Source organism: Penaeus monodon, chromosome 19 (assembly GCF_015228065.2).
Source record: "Penaeus monodon isolate SGIC_2016 chromosome 19, NSTDA_Pmon_1, whole genome shotgun sequence".
Lineage (NCBI taxonomy): Eukaryota > Metazoa > Arthropoda > Malacostraca > Decapoda > Penaeidae > Penaeus > Penaeus monodon.
Genome location: NC_051404.1, coordinates 45,057,880 through 45,058,340, shown reverse-complemented (window position 1 = coordinate 45,058,340; position 461 = coordinate 45,057,880). Strand labels below are relative to the sequence as shown.

The window sequence follows — 461 nt, the reverse complement described above, 5'->3', positions numbered from 1 at the left end:
AAGATAAGGACTACTTCTCATCTATCTGAATTGAAGAAGTATCTTTAAACATGAGCAAAGGGTTACACATGTTGAAACTAATGCGGACGGTAGTTATCAACATACCTCTATAATGAAATTAAATCATCAAGATAAATTCACAGGAAAAAAAACGAGACAGTATCTTTCACCAAAACCTAACCACAAACACCAAATCGATGGTTCAGTAGCACTCTACCATCACAGCACTCCATCACAAGAACCTCCTACCCCGTTGCAGAGAGTTGCAATGTTGTAGTGCTATGTTATTAGAATATCTGCCCTACGTCTTACCCTATTCTAAAACCTTACTCCAGAGAGAGATAGCAACCCCTTTTGCACGTCAGAATGGAGCAACATTTGCATGGGCATTCCTCCACGCTTAAACCGTCCTGCAGTCTCATTATACAAAACTAGTAGCCCACACACTCGAACTCCTATAC

The 461-nt window shown here is 40.3% G+C and overlaps 1 protein-coding gene across 1 annotated transcript in view; it reads left to right on the top strand.

The window, feature by feature from the left end:
- Positions 1-461, top strand: part of LOC119585257 — a gene marked incomplete in the record, with an annotated part of 12,687 nt that overhangs the window by 6,668 nt on the left and 5,558 nt on the right.